This window comes from Salvelinus namaycush, chromosome 9, assembly GCF_016432855.1.
Source record: "Salvelinus namaycush isolate Seneca chromosome 9, SaNama_1.0, whole genome shotgun sequence".
NCBI classification, from domain to species: Eukaryota; Metazoa; Chordata; class Actinopteri; order Salmoniformes; family Salmonidae; genus Salvelinus; species Salvelinus namaycush.
Genome location: NC_052315.1, coordinates 12,921,299 through 12,941,865, shown reverse-complemented (window position 1 = coordinate 12,941,865; position 20,567 = coordinate 12,921,299). Strand labels below are relative to the sequence as shown.

Genomic DNA, 20,567 nt, shown 5'->3' with positions numbered 1-20,567 from the left:
TGAACAATCTCGTCGATGCTAAACACCTGGGGGCACAACAGGTCATTGTCACACAAATCCATCCAATCTATTAGCTGCAGTAGAAAAATGTAGGCGTACAAAGAAATTTAAGAGCACAATGAAAAATATTTCAGATATTAAAGCTAGAATCCTACATTTTTCTGGGCACACTGGTGCTCATAAATAAAATATAAATTCCAGATTGCACAGCAAAATATTTAGGCGCAGTAAAATGGTCACACTGTAGAGCCCTAACCTGGTTGAACGCTTAAGTGCTGGGAGAATGCGTCCGTATAGAAAACTAAGAGTTTGGGGGATTCTTACTGGGTTAGCCGGATGACAGAGGACAAAAAGTCAGAGGGCAATAACTGGATCCTGTTATACCCGTTTTTGGCTGATGGAATTTTTGGGCTTAAAGGCAGTGGTGATGAGTGTGAAGGAACAGGGCTGTAAATTGAGGTTGTCAAGGGACTGGAGCTTCTGTTAAGTCGATATAGGGCTAAGATCAATTATGCTGCTGAGTCTGGCTGCACTACACTACTTCGATTATCCTGTGGCTAACACTGAACATGTGTAGCACAAAAAAAGGTGAGCATGTTTTCTTCATGTCAATTTAAATGAAATCCTTTATCCAAAATATGGTGAGGGATCATGATAAAGGCAATATGGTCCATGGTACAACTTTTGCACCCCAGGTCCTGTTGAATGTACTCTCTTCCTTACAAAACAAACTATATGAATGACACATACTAACTTATCTTTGCCTAGCCTACAGGTCTGTGGTGAAGGGGGCTTGCAGTGTCACCCCCCCCCAGTAGAGTCCCTGCTGGTGGGACGGGGAACCATGACCAGGCTCTTCTCTAGCTGGGCTTGGTGAGGAGCTGTGTGGAGAGCTGCGTCCTCACTTCCTCCTCCAGCTCTGACACGCGCACCTTGGTGTTCTCACCATCGCCAAACACACACTGTGGGTTTAACAGAAGACGGAGAGAAAGAAGAATAAAAGGGGGGGGGGGAGAGAGTGTAAAGAGGGAGAGTGTAAAGAGGGAGAGATCCATATGGAGGTTAAGCAACTACATATTTGGAGACACAGAACATTTCAATCTAACACCTCAGGTATCAAGTCCCAGTGGATTCTAAAACAGCGACTCTTTGATAGACCAACTGTCTCCAAATCGACAAAAGGATGAAACCTCTCCAATATTTATGGTAATGTATTGTGTTTGGAGTCAAATGCTCGATTGTGTGCAAATGAGCGGGGGAATTAATTTCCAGTGGGACTACAATCTGGCAAAGAATAACCCCGCTCCCGACGGAAAGCCCACTGCCGGTGCTGGGAGTCCGAAGCTAGGGCGGTGAGTGGAAGGCTTGGGTTGAGGGATATGAAATCCCATTGGAAAAACCTCCCTAATCTCACCGAGGCAAATATTGACATTTACCATTGTGTCCAATTCCGCAGTGCAGGCAGCCACTGGATACATACACTTCTCAGATTAAAGAGCGGAGGGGAGAACTCTATTGCCTGTCTTAATTTGATTTATTTGTTGGAATGCCTTATTGGGTGAAGACGTGCCGGGCTGGGGGCTTTGGACTCGCCTGTGGGAGCGAGCGAGGGCTGCTCTCCCTTTTTGGAAGGAGTGAGACTAATCTACTTAAGTGCAATTGGGACTCGGGGAGGCCGAGTAGTGGAGTCGTAAGCGGCTTGCTGAGCACAGGGATAAGGTGCTTCTGGTGGTGACCTCGTCTAGTTAGCTGACAAATCCCTTCACGAAAAACACCAACACATTCCTAACTGGCACAGAGATTTACGCACACACATGACCGCACACTGCATCCGGGCGCTGGTCGAGAGTGAGCAAGAGACATCTCATGACAGATGTGCTGTGCCAATTCAACAATAGACTTAATAAGAGTAATAATGATGGGTTGCAGTAATATAGCGCCTTTCAATAGGTTCCAAAGTACATTACATTGTTTAGGGGTGAATCTCCCTATCCACTGCCAATGTGTAAAACCCATTTGTGTGATGCATGGAAAACATTTTGCGTCAGAATGCTCTCCAAACATTGGCAAAAATGACATGGCCATAATAGTGAGGGGGGAGTTTTGAATCCTATACATTTTGGGTCATCCATGTTTAAAAAAAAAAGAAGCTATACAACTGCATTGGACCTCCCAGTGCGGGATCTGGTATGGAGGCTTATGGGGTCAGAATCAATTCCAGAAGAGAAACAGGCAAGCAATCCACCATCACCAGCCACAGACCCGTGAAGTGAAGGGCCGTGTTGGCGAGGGTCAGAGAGGAATGCTAGAGAGCCCAAGGTGGAGCAGGGGGTCCAGAAGGGAGCAGCTGGATAGTGCCCATGATTGGACAGGGAGAGCTGCTGCTGTCGCTGTTGCCACCAGGACAGGGATGTACTACGATACAGTCCCAACAAAGCAGACCCTGGCTTTAAAAGCACAATCTGTCACAATCTGCCACTCAAAAGTGATACTCCTGCACTTAGTTGTTGATCTCCAGATAGCTAAGGAGAGGATGATTTCTTAAGAAAGGATATGAGAAGGATGGATATACCAAGTCCCCAGATAGCAAAGGACAATATTACAATATTGTGTCCTGACACCATAGCTGGTAGGGCAGTGACGATACCAGTATTACATAGCAAAAATATAAACACAAAGCAGATTAAAGTCATTGGTCCTGTAAAAACCTGCTTTATGTAAAATATTGTGTTCTATAGCTGGGAAAATAAATACATGTGACTCTGGATGACAACATTATGATGTTTGTTTCCAACATTAGGGCTGTTTTCACAAAGAAGCTAAATCCACTTTGTGTTTGATTTCCTTGCCACGATAACGAGTATCACAATACTGGTATCGTCCTGGCCCTAATTGCCGGTAAGGGGTCTCTTCTCTTATAGTCAGTACGTTGACGCACAGTTGTGTAAGTATATACGCGCTGGCATCGGGTCACTGTATAAGTTTAAGATTACTTTATTCATCAATTGTACAAGGTCTAACTGAAATGTGACTTATTTTTTATCCCAACCCTTCTGAAAGACACATACAGGTAGGAGCAGAGGGCTGCCACACTGGTGGAGCAGTTGTTGTGGGGGTTTAAGTGCCTTGCTCAAGGGCACAACGGCAGACAATGGCATCTAGAATTCGATAACAGCAACCCTCCAGTTGCCAGCTCACTTCAACAGATTTTTCCCCATCAGACTTGGGATTCTAACTGGCAACCCTGTCTAACCGATAGACTAATCGCAGCTGTATTTTCTTCTCGTGGCCTTTGGAGAGGTCGGTGAGTAAAGTGCAAGCAATGCTGTGAGGAGTTCAAGGGTCAAAATGAAGAGCCTTCAGCTGAGCCTGTGGCAAGGTGACCCTCAGAAACTTTAACAGATGCACAATTGAGAGCATTCTGTCGGGCTGTATCACTGCCTGGTACGGCAACTGCACCACCTGCAAACGCAGGGCTCTCCAGAGGGTGGTACGGTCTGCCCAAAGCATCACCAGTGGCACACTGCATGCCCTCCAGGACCCCTACAGCACCCGATGCTGCCCTATATACATAGACATGGAATCACTGGCCACTTTAATAATGGAACACTAGTCACTTTAATAATGTTTACACACAGTATACTCATATGAGATGAGAAAAGCAGTATCTATTCTACTGTATTTAGTCAATGCCACTCCGACATTGCTCGTCCTAAAATTTATATATTTCTTAATTCCATTCTTTTAGATTTGTGTATTGTTGTGAATTGTTAGATACTACTGCACTGTTGGAGCTAGGAACACAAGCATTTCGCTACACCTGAAATAACATCTGCTAAATATGGGTATGTGACCAATACAATTTGAGAATGTTAACCTACGGCGACTACGCATACGTAACATTTACACAGCAGTTATATTACATCTTTAACACCCTTAGAACATGACGTGCTCTATAATCGCAAGTCATATGACCCCCTGCAGTGATGTTGACCTGCTCACTAATCTTAATAGGGAACTCCTAAATATGTTGACCAATGCACAGATAACATTTTGAAATAACATCTAAGGGGCACTGTATTGTTTAATGGCGTACGTTCTGCATCGACCTGCCCACTTACCTTGTCTGTTACGGCAGTCATTAGGGAGTAGAGTTTGGTCTCCTTTAGGGCCTAAGGAGAGAGAAAACATACAATCAAAGAAGGTGCACAGGCCATGTCCAGAAGTGGTTGAATGACAAGTCTCTCTCTGTGTGTGTGTGTGTGTGTGTGTGTGTGTGTGTGTGTGTGTGTGTGTGTGTGTGTGTGTGTGTGTGTGTGTGTGTGTGTGTGTGTGTGTGTGTGTGTGTGTGTGTGTGTGTGTGCGTGCGAGCATTCTCATTTAAAACTGCGACCTGGCCAAGATAAAGCAAAGCAGTGCGACACAAACAACAACACAGAGTTGCACATGGAATAAACAAACAGTCAACAATACAATAGAAAAATAAGTCTATATACAGTGTGTGCAAATTAGGTAAGATTAGGCAATAAATAGGCCATAGTGGCGAAATAATTACAATATATCAATTAAACACTGGAGTGATAGATGAGCAGAAGATGAGTGTGCAAGTAGAGATACTGGGGTGCAAAGGAGCAAATAAATATAAAAAAATAACAGTATGGGGATGAGGTAGTTGGATGGGCTATTTACAGATGGGCTATGTACAGGTGGTGCTTAAAGTTAGTGAGGGAGATATGAGTCTCCAGCTTCAGTGATTTTTGCAGTTTGTTCCAGTCATTGGCAGCAGAGAACTGGAAGGAAAGGCGGCCGAAGGAGGAATTGGCTTTGGGGGAGAGCAGTGAAATATACCTGCTGGAGAGCGTGCTATGGGTGGGTGCTGCTATGGTGACCAGTGAGCTGAGACAAGGCGGGGCTTTACCTAGCAGAGACTTGTAGATGACCTGGAGCCAGTGGGTTTGGCGACGAATATGAAGCGAGGGCCAGCCAACGAGAGCATACAGGTCGCAGTGGTGGGTAGTATATGAGGCTTTGGTGGCAAAACGGATGGCACTGTGATATACTGCATCCAATTTGCTGAGTAGAGTGTTGGAGGCTATTTTGTAAATGACATCGCCGAAGTCAAGGATCAGTAGGATAGTCATTTTTACGAGATTTATTTTTGGATTGAAGATGCTTACTGTGAGTCTGGAAGGAGAGTTTACAGTCTAGCCAGACACCTAGGTATTTGTAGTTGTCCACATATTCTAAGTCAGAACCGTCCAGAGTAGTGATGCAGCGATCTGTTGAAGAGCATGCATTTAGGAGGAGAGTTGGAGAGAGTCGGAAGGAGAGTTGTATGGCATTGAAGCTCATCTGGAGGTTGGTTAACACAGTGTCCAAAGAGGGGCCAGAAGTATACAGAATGGTGTCGTCTGCATAGAGGTGGATCAGAGAATCACAAGCAGCAAAAGCAAAATCCTTGATGTATACAGAGAAAAGAGTTGGCCCGAGAATTGAACCCTGTGGCACCCCCATAGAGACTGCCAGAGGTCCGGACAACAGGCCCTCCAATTTGACACACCGAACTCTGTCTGAGAAGTAGTAGGTGAACCAGGCGAGGCAGTCATTTGAGAAACCAAGAATGTTGAGTTTGCCGATAAGAATGTGGTGATTGACAGAGTCGAAAGCCTTGGCTAGGTCGATGTGGAGGCCTTGGCTAGGTCGATGTGGACCCTGTGGAGGGTGCAGGGCTGTTGATCGGGGTAGGGGTAGCCAGGGGGAAAGCATGGCCAGCCGTAGAAAAATGCTTATTGAAATTCTCAATTATCGTGGATTTATCGGTGGTGACAGTGTTTCCTAGCCTCAGTGCAGTGGGCAGCTGGGAGGAGGTGCTCTTATTCTAAATTGACTTCACAGTGTCCCAGAACTTTTTGGAGTTTGTGCTACAGGATGCAAATTTCTGTTTGAAAAAGCTAGCCTTTGCTTCCCTAACTGCCTGTGTATACTGGTTCCTAACTTCCCTGAAAAGTTGCATATCGCGGGGGCTATTCGATGCTAATGCAGTACGCCACAGGATGTTTTTGTGCTGGTCAAGGGCAGTCAGGTCTGGAGTGAATCAAGGGCTATATCTGTTCCTTTGAATGGGGCATACTTATTTAAGATGGTGAGGAAAGCACTTAAAACCTCTTGAAGCTAGGGGGCAGAATTTTTATATTTGGAAAAATAACGTTCCCAAGGTAAACGGACTATTTCTCAGGCTTAGATATTAGAATATGCATATAATTGACAGATTAGGATAGAAAACACTCTAAAGTTTCCAAAACTGTCAAAATATTGTCTGTGAGTATAACAGAACTGATTTTGCAGGCGAAAACCTGAGGAACTCCAACCCGGAAGTGCTTTTTTTTATTTTTTATCCTTGTTCCATTGCTTGACCCTCCTTCATTTAAAGGCGTATCAACCAGATTCCTTTTCCAATTGCTTCCTCAGGCTGTGACCAGGCTTTAGACATAGTTTCAGGCTTTTATTTTGAAAAATGAGCGAGATTTATCAAAACGCGTCAGGTGTCCTTTGATTAGTTCCTGCGCAGGAGAGATTTGGCTCGACATTTTCTTTCTCTGTAGTATTGAACAGTTTACCGTCTGGTTCAAATATGATTGATTATGTATGTTAAAAACAACCTGAGGATTGATTATAAAAAACCTTTGACATGTTTCTACGAACATTACGGATACTTTTTGGAATTTTTGTCTGCCCTTCAGGACCAGAACGAGCTTGTGGTTTTCTGAACATAACGCGCAAACGAAATGGCGGATTTTGGTTATAAAACTAATCTTTATCGAACACAAAGAACATTTATTGTGTAACTGGGAGTCTCGTGAGTACAAACATCCGAAGATTATCAAAGGTAAGCGATTAATTTTATTGCTTTCCTGACTTTCGTGACCAAGCTAATTTAAGGTTAGCTGTTCTAGCAGTGATTGATACACTCACAAACGCTTGGATTGCTTTCGCTGTAAAGCATATTTTCAAAATCTGACACGATAGGTGGATTAACAACAAGCTAAACTGTGTTTTGGTATATTTCACTTGTGATTCCATGATTATAAATATTTTTAGTATTATTTTTGAATTTGGCGCGCTGCAATTCAGCGGTTGTTTACGAAAATGATCCCGTAAAAGGGATGTTAACGCACAGGATGTTAACCATTCTTGATCGATTCAAATGTATAACTTGTATAATTTGTGTGTCAAAGCAAATTAGCCATATAAAATGAATAACAGAAACACTCCTCTGAACAGTTGATGATGAGATATGTCTGTTATTTGAACTCTGTGAAGCATTTATTTGGGCTGCAATTTCTGAGGCTGGTAACTCTAATGAACTTATCCTCTGCAGCAGAGGTAACTCTGGGTCTTCCTTTCCTGTGGCGGTCCTCATGAGAACCAGTTTCATCATAGCGCTTGATGGTTTTTGCAACTGCACTTGAAGAAACTTTCAATGTTCATGAAATTTTCCGGATTGACTGTCCTTCATGTCTTAAAGTAATGATGGACTGTAATTTCTCTTTGCTTATTTGAGTTGTTCTTGACATAGTATGGACTTTCATGAAGCTGGTTGAGAGAATGCCAAGAGTGTGGAAAGCTGTCATCAAGGAAAAGGGTGGCTACTTTGAAGAATCTCAAATATAACATATATTTTGATTTGTTTAACACTTTTTTGGTTACTGCATGATTACATATGTGGTATTTCATAGTTGTGATGTCTTCACTATTATTCTACAATGTAGAAAAAAGCAAAAATAAAGAAAAACCCTTGAATGAATAGGTGTCTCCAAACTTTTGACTGGTACTGTATATTGATTGCTTTTCATACATTATGAGTTTCATGTCTCAAGTCGATGATGCTCAGTTGTCTTCAGCCACCTCTAACACAGAGCAGAGTTTAAGGTAGATAGTGTTACCCTTTTTGATGGCAAGACACTGGAACACTGACATCTTCAAGCTGCCTACCCCTGTACATCAGCCTCTGTTTGTCCACAGGGACCTGAGGGGTATACTACAAAGCAGGATCAAGGAGTTATCCAGCTAACTTTGATAAATATACAGAAATAACTGTCAATTTTCTGGTTCATTATGAAAGCTCCAGCTAGATGTATTTTTTGCTGTTGGGTCAATTCAACCATACCCATTTCAAGCTCATCTTTCAAAAAAATAACAAGTGATTTTAGAATATTTAGACAAGTTAGCTGGCAAACTTCTTGATCTTGCTTTGTAGTATACCCCTCTGCTTCACATGGTAGACCTCAGTTTTGAACTGGGACAGTCTCACCCGGCATCAAACTCGTAGATTATATCCTGGCCTGTTAAATTTCGAAAGAATATCTGGAACGTGGATGCTGAATGCAGGCCAAAGTAGCTCAAATGTTTCTAATTATCACTGATATCCTGCCCATTGTTACTTTTCAGCTTCTGTCTGGCAGTCGGCACTTCAAAATGTTGGTTTATGAGGCTTTTGAGAGCTGCCACTGTGGTTCCTGTATGCATGCTCAGGGAGTGGTTTTGACGAGTCATCGATGTGATGATCAAGTCCATGATAGAGATTGTATTACGTAAAAATGTATTACACTAAACCTTTATTTGATAGCCCTTACAATATCCCAGCTAAATCAGTGCCCAGTCATTATGGAATTCAATTTTTTTCACATCATTGTAATAACTTTAAAATAACCTTACATTTTTTTTATTATTTTGGCGTACTTGATATTTAGGCATGATTGCTAGCTCAAAATCTTTCAAAAGGGTAGTGATGCACAATTAATCAAATTTATATCGAAATCGCAATATTGACATGTGCAATATCCATATCGCATGCATTATTTTGAAACACATCTCAGCCGCGTGTAACATCCATTTTTATAGTTTACTCTGCTTTCCACTTTGCTTCTTAATAGAAGTCATTATATTTCTATGACTCCAGCAGTTCATTCAAAGCGTTTAGATCTATATCACATGAAAAATCACAAATATTTGAAAAACATATGTAATTACATGTTTAAGCCCATATTGTGCAGCCCTACAAAAGTATATAGCAAAAATGCTTACCTTTTTGTTTATATTGTCTAACAAGACAAGTATGTTGTTTTTGGCTTTTCTGTTTCAAAACTAAACGTTTGGGGGGAAAAAAAACCTATCCCCGATACTCACCCTTATCAACACTGTGTGCACAGAATGAGGCTGTAGTCAGTCAATGTGTGAGGACACGCAGGTCAATCCCATGCTCGCTGACAAAACACTGCCCCCCACACACACACACACACACACTTCCCTCTGACACCTTCCCTCAGCTGCTCCTCAATGAGAGAAAGAAAACACAAATAGCGATAGGAATGGTTATCTATCCATTTGCTTAATATTCCCTTGAACCAAGTACTGTGCCCCTACCCCAGAGGAACTGTCCAATTAGCCTTACATGGAGATACCCCAACCCTACAAGAGGAGCCCAAGGGAACCACCCTAGCCCCTATGGCTCTCCATCTCCCCTGCCTCCCCCTGACCCTTCACCCCAGGCAGCCAACTCGCTATGGGCTTTCTTTCTCTCTTCCCTGGGCCAAACCGGCCCTGGTTCATCTGAGGGCAAGCCACCACCGCCAAACACAGTGTGTGCCAGTGGAATGACTTCTCCACTCTCTGCAGTGTAGCAGCACATTCGGCACTCACACAGACCCATGCATACATATTCCAGAAGAAAATAACAAGGACAACTAAAAAGTTATCCTTCTCTGAGACATTTGCACACAGCACAGCACCGATCAGAAAGAGTATTTTTGTGATGTTGGCCATGCCCCGGGGGCACGACGGAATTATTGTTTTTTGGAATTCCTATTAGTATTAATATATGTTTTCTAATCATTCTCTGTGTTTCTTTGGCTTTTGGAGCACAGGGGAAAAGCTCATTTCTCAGCGACAGTTATATTCCCAGCAGCTCCGAGATTAGCCATTATGGAAATAAGCGACCTCAGAGAGAGAGAAAGCGAGGGAAGGGGAGAGCGATAACTATGCCAGCACAGTGGTACGCGAAGGGTAGAAACTGAGTGAGCAGGTGGTAGGTAACTCAGAGACCGCTCCATTACCATTTCATTTAGCCCCGTGTAATTGATTTTGACACTGCTAGGATTACGTGCGGCACAAACAGCTGTCTCGTCACCATACTGCAGCCGTTCATTTAGAGTGGGTGGTTACGGGGAGAAGGAAAGTTACCTACAGTAAGCATATACATATTCTTACTATACATATGCTTACAATTCTAATCCCCTTAAGGCATGGATTGATTGACACCAGGTATGTAAATAAACTGCTTATCATCATCCTGTGATATCAGTGATGGGACAGCTGCTTATTAATAACCAACCAACCAACAAAATCAGATTAGATACATGACCTTCTCATTACTGTACCTTTCAATGCCATCTTATTTGTTAACAGAGCATAAGCCTATCATGATGCTACTTAGCAAACCTAAGTCAAGGACGAGCCTTGGGTGTTGTACATGGGTACCACGGGGCTGTGACTAATCTGGGTGGTGACCATGGGTACCTACGGGGCTGTGACTAACCTGGGTGGTGACCATGGGTACCTACGGGGCTGTGACTAACCTCAGTGGTGTACATGGGTACCTACGGGGCTGTGACTAACCTGGGTGGGGTACATGGGTACCTACGGGGCTGTGACTAACCTGGGTGGGGTACATGGGTACCTACGGGGCTGTGACTAACCTGGGTTGTGTACATGGGTACCTACGGGGCTGTGACTAACCTGTGTGGGGGGGGGGGCCAGACACAGGCACACTCCTCCAGTCTCAGTGCCCTCAGGCTGCACTAGAGGGTTGAGGTGCCGGCTGAAGCGGGGCAGGTGGATACCCGGGCAGGTGGATGCCCGGGCAGCTGTCAGGCAGGAACATGTTGGCAGGGGCAGGGATGATGAGGGCATTGGTGACCGGACCTGTGAGAGATGTAAGAGTACATTTACATTACATTTAAGTCATTTAGCAGATGCTCTTATCCAGAGCGACTTACAAATTGGAAAGTTCATACATATTCATCCTGGTCCCCCCGTGGGAATTGAACCCACAACCCTGGCGTTGCAAGCGCCATGCTCTACCAACTGAGCCACACGGGACTGTAGTTAGAAAGAGGGAGGGAAGAGAGAGGAGGAAAGAGGGAGGTGAGGAGGGAGAGAAGGAGTGAGGGAGCAAGGTAGTCTAGTGTATAGAGTGTTGGGCCTGTAACCAAAAGGTTACTAATCACAAAAGGTTACTAGTTCGAATCCCCGAGCTGACAAGATGAAAAATCTGTCAATCGACCCTTGAGCAAGGCACCTAAACCTAATTGCTACAGGGTCGGTGTAAATCATAGCTGATTCCTGGCCGTGACCCCTCTCTTCAAGGGTGTCTCGGAGAGTTGGGATAAGCAAAAAACACATTTCCATTTCACACCTCATGCTCGTACAGGTTATCCAGTTGTACAGACAGTGAAACACGAGAGGGGCACAGAAACAACAGAAGAAAGGAGGGAGAGTGGTAAAGAAAGAGAGATGATGAACATGACACACTCAGGGCCCCAGTAATCATCTAAGTGGGGGAGAAGTGGTCTTTATGTACATCATCATTCCACCCCACCGTATTCACACTTAACTGGAGCATGGTCCGAGTTTTACAACTTTGAACAATGTCATTGAGGAGATACCTGGAAAACATGGGAGAGAACACTCCCGCTCTTGGCAACAACAAAAAACTCACCACGGTCGAGAACCATCTTGTTACAGGAACTGGGGTGACAGAGATTCAACCTCCTGTACTTCCTTTTGATGGGTTTGTGCTGTCACGCACTTTGGAAAGCAAGCTGGAGCTGTAGTTTTATTTTACGTCCATACAAACAGCAATCCAGCAACATCATGAACTATGACATGAAAGTTGAAGTCCGTCTAAGGAACCTCAGCGGCAGTCCGCTGACCTGCACACCTCACCTGCCTGAAGAGAGGAAAGACAAGTGGAGAGAGGGGAACGAGGACGTGAACTAGCCATCTCTACTCGGCCTATAACCCTTTGACTGGCCTTCCTTGCTTATTAATTCATGGGCAACAAAGAACACTGCTTTTTAAAATGGAAAGAATAACGTTCTGACTAAGCCTACTGCTTTTCAATCTTTTTTTATGATGCCAACACTTACATGAGCTTTAGTGCTCTTCAACTCGACGGACAATCTTTTATTTACCCATTACTGTCAGTCTTCCACAAGCGGCCTTCAAATCATCCGAATTGCCCATCTGTCCACCAGGATAAAAACATATTTCCCAGGGTATTGGCGGCTGAAAAGGGGGGGGTTTCAGCAGGGGGCAACAAGGCATCTTCTGTATGCCCCGAATCGAGCTCTATTACACAAGAAACTAATGGAGGGAATCAAAATCTGATGGAGGATCTAACAGACTTATTCCAACTGATGGTCTTAGCTACATGGTGATGGCTTTTTCACAAGACCAAAAGAGAAAAAAGGATCAAACAGAGATGCAGTACAGCAGAATGGACCAGATGTAGTATGCATGATATACCTAGACTGGGTTTATATATGACAGTCAATCATTCATTATTATCATAGAACACCAAGTAACCTCCCTAAAATGATTGTGCTCTCCTAAAATGCAAAATAATCATGCACACATTGGTTTTCAGGTATACTAATCTAGGAAAAATTATATGGCAGACTTGCTCTCTTGTTGTAACCTTAACAAATATTTTATAATAGTGTAAAATACATGTGAATTTGATATTAAGGACGACTTTAAAATCCCAGGTTGAAAAGGAAAAACACAACTCCGAGCAAACTTAAAGTTTGCTCGGAGTTTCTGTATATACACATTACTGTGAGTAGTACGGTAGGCTATATCACTCAAAGCTATAGATGTGCAATCTACTTGACTGGTCCTTGAAGGCATAGATTGTTTTCTTATATTTTGTCCGTTCTAGCTGGCTGGAGGCCTCACGCTAAATCTGGTTCTGGGTTGCCGAGATGAGTTATTTCACCTACGCCTGTTTTCATTAAGTCATTAATATCCATTTTGAGCATCCCTTTTCTCACTATTTGGTTGACATTAGTCAGCTCTGTATATCATAGTGGAGCACTCTCTACGCTGTACACACACGTCTATTTTGTTCCTCCGGTTTAGGGTAAGAGAAGACTTATCTAAAAGGTCTGTCAAGATGACGCCTAGGCAATGGTTGAAAGTTTTGTGAATAAGTCCTGGGGTGTTGTAGCCCAGGAGTAATCATGCTTGAATGAAAACGGCTGGAACATTGTCAGCCATTCTAACTTTATGAAAACTTTTTGGCAGCATTAAATCCTTCCTCCATCACATCATCATTTTATTCCCCGAGGTTAGAGGGGGAGAAAGAGAAGGAATGAGAGAGAGAGTCAGATATAGAAAATAAACAAATGGAATCATTCAACTGGGATGTATGAACACAGCATGTTGCATGAAACGTCAGTGCATATTGAAATGTTAATTCACTTCCTGTCTCTTAAGTCCCTAAACACGCGGCACAAAAAATATCTATTGGAACAAATTGGCAGCCATGTGTTGGCGTAGTTGGCTGAGCTTCACTGTTAAATGATCGCAGTCAAGTAGACAAAGCATTTATGGCCAAATAGCCTAACTCAATAAAAACTAAAGGTTCCCTCAATGTGCCCATGCGGACTAATTAATTGGATCCTGCATAATTAGCATCATAGACTGAAAAATAAACACCAGTAGAGATGATAAATTATTTATGAGTAGAATATGGAGATTTTGTTGAGGGAGCGTGTACTGTACACAAGCTGACGCTCGTAATTCTAATCTTTGGAGGGCAGATAAAACACCGAATGGAAAGCGCTCCAGGATTTATGCTATTCCTTAAGCCCTTTCATAAGTGTAGTTTCTGAATCTCAAGTTCTTCAGGCCTGTCAAAACAATGCCACAATTTATAACAACCCTGACCGGCTCATTCTGGTTGAAATGGCAATTATGAGTGTGTGTGGAGAAGCAAACAAATATGGAGGTCCAAACACTTACAGAAATGTGCTCAAATTCAACTGAATTGGATGAAAATATGGCATTTTGAGGCATATTATATAATTAGAGCTGTTACACAATATTGATATGATAACAAAACAGTAATCATTGTATAGGTAAGTCACTATTGTTTTATCTCTGTGGTAATCACACTTTATCTACATTTCAGACACAAGGTAGGGCACTTGCTCAGCATCAGTACTAGAGGGAATCTATATCAATTAAAAAATAAGTACATGTAACATCAGGTGTGACACTTTTCAGAGGAAATGGACCAGGAGACAACTAGACTGATGGCTGTCTGTACCATGCATTTATCAAAGTGACATCGAAGAACAGCGGAAAAGAAAGAGTATATCCGGTTGATGCAGGTCAGCGTTTTTCCCTCATGAATCTTGTTCTGGAGGCAGCTCTGCAGTGGTCACTATTTGTCACAGCCACAAAGTCGTAACATTTTACATTTTGATTTTAAACCTAACCATACTGCTAACCCTAATGCCTAACCCTAAACCTTAAATTAAGACCAAAAAGCAAATTTTTGTAGTCATTTTTTCAATAGACAATTTTTAACTTTGCAGTTGGACTATCTAAGGGGAAATTGCTCCGTTCTGCCTCCAGGACAAGAGTCATGACAACAAACGTCAACCTGCTCGGTTGATTGTATTCGGCGACTGCTAGAAAGAGCATCCAACTCAGACTGTCAGTAGTGGATCAGGCCGGGGTCGTCCTCACCTTTATACATTAATTAAACTCCCCACTGATGCCTCGTCCGACTCGGAGGCTTCGATCAAGCTACTCCTCCTGTACTGATGCTTATCATGCCGCCATGGTTTTGGGCCAGACGGATATTTCAGATCACTGAGTTTCCTCAGAGAAGATGTATTTATTTTCCCTCAACTCTTCTGCTGTTTCCTGTGTGCTAACTCCCAACATATCACATGACCAATATTCATCAGTCACAATCATGATCAGTTAGCTGAGGAACAGTAGGAGGAGGCCTAAAAGAAACAGCTTAGGGAATTCTATGTATGTGACAATAAATCTCCAGAGTCGGGGGGGGGGGGGTTACAAGGTGGGTGCACTCCCTCCCACACTCCCGTTTAACTGCAGTAATGTGCGCGCACACGCACACGCTTATGACAATGTGAGTCAGACATTGGCACAGCTCTATATTGTGCTACAGGGCTTGGCTGGTGTAAATTCCAGTATGCCCAATTCTTTCCCATTCAACAGCCATGCGACTGTGCTGCTGCCATCAATGCTTTGGTTCTCAAGGTGCGTCCCTGTCAGATCGTTAAGCATTACACCTGTTCCACATTTACTATACCGGAATTCCACCTCACAAAGTTTGCATTTCAATACCTTCTCAATTAACTTCTCAAAGTAAAGCCATACAGGACTTTGATGCTGTCGCTTGCCTTTCTCTGCCATTTTCCAACTGCTAACGACGAAAACATAGTGGTAGAGAGTAGACTGCAAAATAATGTATTCTTCGACTCCTTGCACGTCGACTGCGGGTGTCGACTCCAATTCCTGAGTGTCAAGATTCGATTCTGCTAGGAATCGACTCCGAAGATTCAGTATTTTTGGAACGGAGGAAAATGATTAGTTGCCATACTTCGTAGAACACAAATACTCACATGTTCCATTGCGATCAAGTGGGGGACGGAGAGAGGGGAGGGGCACAGTGTAGGGAAGTCGGTCCCCAGGCAGACAGAATCAGAACCGTGCACTAGGCATATCTATTGGTAATCAAAGCTGTATTTCGCAATGGAATGCAGTATCTAAAAATGTCTCGGCTTGCGATGTCTCAACCAGTAAATCAGGGCCCATCATCAATGAAACAGCTAGGAGGCTAGGAGGCTAGGAGGCTAGGAGGCTAGGGGCAGCAGTTAGAGCGTTACATGCTGACAACACCGCTTTAGTTACATATTAAAATGTACACATACATGTTATTCAATCGTTTCATCCAACCTGCTCGCGCGTCTGTGTACCTAGGTGCTAAAATAGAACTTGGTTCTATTTTTGACACTTGACGGCTGCAAGTCCTGCATCTCCCATCTCCCCATTGGTTTTTAGGAGCATATACCCACGTGGGTGATTGAACAATGAACTGAGGTCCACACTCCAGTCAATGGTGGGAAGAAGAAGACGAAGAAGACACCCGCATCATTAGCGAACAGAAAGAGCAGGCGAGCCAGCACACGGAAAAAAACGTGCGGATCGGTCTTGGTAATCTGTATCTCGCAATATCTTGTCTTGCAAATTTAATAGCCTAAAGTTCGCCTTCTCATCTCTGGTTTAATTGAAATGACATACCTTTGCCCAGGCCTTTATAGGCTATAGTCTAGTTAGGGTATAATACGGCAAATAATATGTTTTGTGATGACTGCAACGTGATTTAAATTTTGTGGGGGGAATTTTTTCTTATCATTAACTATCCCAATTTCATTTTAACGTTCACACCCCTACCACATTGTCATAACACTGGAAACTTACAGTAGGCTGTCATTCATAGCAGCACTTATTTATTATAACACCTCCACCATAAAATGTAACATGCTTACAGTAGTGAAAGCAGGCCTTGCCAACCTCTCTGTCGTCTTCAGCTTATCAGGGTGGATACAGGAAGACGAGAGGTGAACATAGTCACCAGTTTGTCAAAGCTTTCATCTTTGCTCCCACTTTAAATCTTTACATCAGCATCTAAATTGACTAAGGGAGGGACGGGAGCTGTAATACCTCATCAGCGCACCCAGATTGCTGCCAGAGCCATTTCACGCCAGGGGAGGGAGGTTAAAACGAAAAAGAACATGGTGGGTGTTGATTTATCGCTCTCCTGACGTTGGCACAGAGCGAGCACCCTTTAACCGTTAAAACGCTTGGCATACCAAATCCCCTCTCAAAGGAGAGTTCTGCTTAGGAAGTGCACAGCTATCTCCACTCTGCAACTCCGCCTTGCATTTCACTCTGAAAGCGGAAAACCAAAACTATTCAGTTAAATGCGTTTGTTTGACTCAGCCCGCTCCCCTCATCTTTGGCCTGTCACTTTGAGGAGCTGCATTCAGACATCTCTCCGGGGGTCCTGAAATGTAATTCCATTGGCTAACCTCAAAGGTCAATCTCAGAGGCTGCATTACCAATTTGCTGATTGACAAACCACTTGGAGTACATAAGAATTTGCTTCTATTAATGATTGAAGAGGCATCGAGTCACTGATAGACAGCAATATTGACAAAAAGTCAATGTAATTAAAATCAGTGTCCTCATTTGCATAGTGTAGAGAAAATACATTACTGAGCATAATTAATAAGGTACTGACCTGTAAAGTCAAGGGCAAGGGATACAACATTAAAGCTGCAACATGTAACTGTTTGGGTAGAACTATCCAAATTCACATATACATTTTAGTTATAGATCAGTCATTCACATTGAAAGCAGGTCTAAGAAGTGGTAGATCTGTTCGATGTGCACTATTTCTATGCTTCCCGTGCTTTAGTTTTTGCATCTTTTATTTTATGTTTTGTACAGCAGCTTCAAACAGCTGAAAATACAATATTTTTGGTTCTGGAAAATATTTTTCACAGCAGTTTAGATGCTACAATGATTGTCTACACTATACTTGCTTGTTTTGTCACAAACTGAAATTAGACTTAATTATATTAAAATCCTTTAACACATACTTTATTAAAAGGTAAAAAGTGAAAGCACCTGCATGATACAATGAGACAGGAAACAAAACTACTTTCTAAACTAAATTTCCGGTGGGTCTCCTTGTCCTGTCTTATGTGAGATTCAGCAGTCAATATTTCTGCTGGATCATTATTTACCTTGTCATCATGTTCAGCAGAAAAGAAGATTAATCTACAAGCTACGAGAGAATGAATATTGTATTACCAGAAGTCACTGGACAGGCTCAGCCTTCTGCTGTACAAGCTTTAACATTTGATGTGGTGCGCTAAATTGCCATGCTTATTGAGCATGAAATCACAGATCCAACTCAAGTATTTTTTAAACTGCGGTTCTACTTTCATGTTTGGAAGGATCACAGCTTTATGTCCCAATTTTTGTTTGTCTTTCAGCCAACAAGGGAATTGAATAATGCATTTCTATCATGGGAAATCTCAATTGGGGCAGCTGTGAGCGAGAGAGAAAGAGAGAGAGTGGAGGGAGAGAGGGAGCGAGGGAGAGAAAGATGGGGCGAGAGAGAGAGGGGGTGAGGGAGAGAAAGATGGGGCGAGAGAGTGAGGGGGTGAGGGAGAGAAAGATGGGGCGAGAGAGAGAGGGGGTGAGGGAGAGAAAGAGGGGGCGAGAGAGAGAGGGGGTGAGGGAGAGAGAGGGGGTGAGAGAGAGGGGGAGAGAAAGAGGGGGGAGAGAGAGACAGGAGAGCAAGAAGGGGAGAGGAGAGAGAGAGAAAGTGAGAAAAAGAGGGGTAAAGGAGAGAGAGACGGGGTGAGAACAAGAGGGGGAGAGGAGAGAGAGGGGATGAAGAAAAGAGGGGGGAGAGGAGAGAGGGGGTGAGGGAAAGAGCAAAAGAGAGGGGTGAGAAAGAGCGGCAAGAGAGCTAGAGAGAGCGAGTGCGTGTGAGAGAGGCAAGGGGGAGTGGGTGAGAGCGATGTGAGAGAAAGCGAGAGCGAGCGAGAGGGAGAAAGCGCGAGAGAGCGGGGTAGAGAAGGGAAGAGAAAGAGGGGGAGAGAAAGAGGGGGGAGAGAAAGAGAGGGGGAGAGAAAGAGGTGAACGAGAGCAAGGGGGAGAGCGAGGGGGAGAAGGGGAGAGAGAAAAGCGAGAGGAGAGAGGGCGAGAGGAGAGAGAAAAGCGAGAGGAGAGAGGGCAAGTCAAATAGGAAAGAGGAGAAAGAGAGAGAGGAGAGAGAGAGGAGGGCGAGAGAGGGGGGAGAGGGAATGAGAGAGAGAGGGAAAAGGACAGAGAGAGGGTGGAAGAGGGACAGAGAACGAGGGGAGAGAGTAGGCGAGGGGGAGAGTAGGTGAAGGGGGAGAAAAAAGCGAGAGGGGGAGAGTAGGTGAAGGGGGAGAAAAAAGCGAGAGGGGGAGAGGGGGGAGAGAAAGAGGGGAGAGAGAGAGAGAGGATAAAGAGAAAGAGGGGGGAGAGAGACAGGAGAGCAAGAAGGGGAGAGGAGAGAGAGAGAAAGTGAGAAAAAGAGGGGGAAAGGAGAGAGAGACGGGGTGAGAACAAGAGGGGGAGAGGAGAGAGAGAGGGGGTGAAGAAAAGAGGGGGGAGAGGAGAGAGGAGGGCGAGAGAGGGGGAGAGTAGGTGAAGGGGGAGAAAAAAGCGAGAGGGGGAGAGGAGAGAGAGAGAGAGGGTAAAGAGAGCAAGGGGGAGAGCGAGCGGGAGAAGGGGAGAAAGTGGAGGGAGAGGGGGCGAGGGAGAGAAAGAGGGGGCAAGAGAGAGGGGGAGAGAAAGAGGGGGAGAAATGAGAGAGGGGGGGAAAGAGAGAGAGGGGAGAATGAGAGAGAGGGGAGAGAGAGGGGGGAAGAGGGACAGAGAGGGAGGAAGAAGGACAGAGAAAGAGGGGAGAGAGAATAGGCGAGGGGGGAGAGAAAAAGTGAGAGGGGGAGAGAGAAAGAGAGAGGGGAAAGAGAGCAAGGGAGAAAGAGAGAGAGAGGAAAGAGAGCGAGGGGGAGAGCAGGAGAGAGGGGGAGAGAGATCGATAGAAATAGAGGAGAGCGAGAGAGGGGAGATGGCGAGGGGGAGAGCGGGATAGAGAGGGGAGAGAAAGAGGGCAAGTGAAATAGGATATTCGGGACAGGGAAAGAGAGAGGGTGGAGATGGAAAGAGAGTGGGGGAGGGAGAGAGAGAAAGGGTGGAGAGGGAAAGAAAGGGGGGGAGAAAGAGAGGGGGAGAGAGAAAGGGGGAGAGAGCGAGCGAGCAGGAGAAGGGGAGAGAGATCGAGATAGAGGGAGGGGGGAGAGAGAGAAAGAGGAGGGGAGAGAAAGAGGGGTGAGAGAGAAAGAGGGGGGAGAGGAGAGAGAAAGGAGAGAGAGGGGCGAGAGAGAGGGGCACACAAGAAGGAGAGATGAGAGAGAGGGTGAGAAAAATAAAAAGGGGGTAGGGGAGAGCGGTTTGAGAAAAAGAGGGGGAGAGGAGAAAGAGGGAAAGAGGGGGAGAGGAGAGAGGGGCGAGAGATGAGGGAGGGAGAGAGTGATGTGAGAGAAAGCGACAGCGATCGAGGGGGAGAACGCGCGTGAGAGCGGGATAGAGAGGGGAGAGAGATCGAGAGAGAGGGAGGGGGGAGAGAGATCGAGAGAGAGAGGGAGGGGGGAGAGAGAAAAGCGAGAGGGTGAGAGGGACAGAGAGAGAAAGTGGGAGAGGGACAGAGAGAGGGGGGAGAGAGGAGAGAGAAAGAGGTGGGGAGAGAGGAGAGAGAAAAAGGAGAGAGAGGGGGAGAGAAAGAGAGGGGAAAGAGTGAGTGGGAGAGGGGAAGAGAGATCGAGAGGGGGGAGAGCAGGAGAGAGGAAGAGAGG

At 44.6% G+C, this 20,567-nt stretch overlaps 1 pseudogene; it reads right to left on the bottom strand.

Moving 5' to 3' along the window:
- Window positions 1-860: 860 nt before the first annotated feature.
- LOC120053950 overlaps window positions 861-20,567 on the bottom strand; it is a 77,554-nt pseudogene continuing 57,847 nt past the window's right edge.